Source organism: Otolemur garnettii, unplaced genomic scaffold (assembly GCF_000181295.1).
Source record: "Otolemur garnettii isolate 467f Iridium unplaced genomic scaffold, OtoGar3 scaffold00240, whole genome shotgun sequence".
In the NCBI taxonomy this organism is placed as follows: domain Eukaryota; kingdom Metazoa; phylum Chordata; class Mammalia; order Primates; family Galagidae; genus Otolemur; species Otolemur garnettii.
The window spans coordinates 511,231-512,038 of NW_003852635.1; positions in this window are offsets into that span (position 1 = coordinate 511,231).

Genomic DNA, 808 nt, shown 5'->3' on the forward strand with positions numbered 1-808 from the left:
TTTTCCATGGAACTCACAGATATCTAGTGAGTTAGCCAGAGACAGAACCAAGCATCCTTTATTCATACGTACAAGTCACCACATAAGTGATCCTCGGTTATTCATGAGAGGTGCATCTGCATGCAATGCCCTTCCAAAGAGGGAGATGCTGTATCCTCATCCTCCGGCAATCAGCTCTGCCGTGGGACTTGGAGACTTGCTTTAGGCCAGTGTTTCCCAACTAGGAGGAATTTGGCCATTAAAGGGACATTTGCCAATATCTGGAGACATTTTTCATCGCCAGAACTAGAGAAAGGGAGTGTTACCTGTTCTCGGTGGATAGAGGTTGAGGGTGCTGCTGAAACATTCTATGGTGGACATATCTTATCACAAAGAACTGTCTAGCCCCAAATGCCAATGGTGCCAAAGTTGTGAAACTCTGCTTTAGGCAATAAAATGTGACAAAAATGGTGTTTTTCCTTCCAGGCAGAAGCTTTGAAAGTAATTTCACTAGTCATTTTACTTTCTGGTAACATTTCAAAGAAAGGATACTCTACCATCCTAGTTCCTGGGATAAAAAAATACAGAACTACCAAGAATTGTCTGAGATTTACCCAACTGCAAGCTAATCATGAAGCTCCTTCCCACTGCTTTATAGCTAATGGTATGAGTCTCCTGGGTCAGGCAAAAAAAAAAAATTATTATTCACAGCACAGGAAACAGCATGAGCTTCACATTTCAAGACAGTTTACCTTGCTCCACAAGCCTCACGGCAGAGATATGACTAAGCTCAAGCTGAGGAAGTTGTGAGTAGGAACCCTGAATTAGG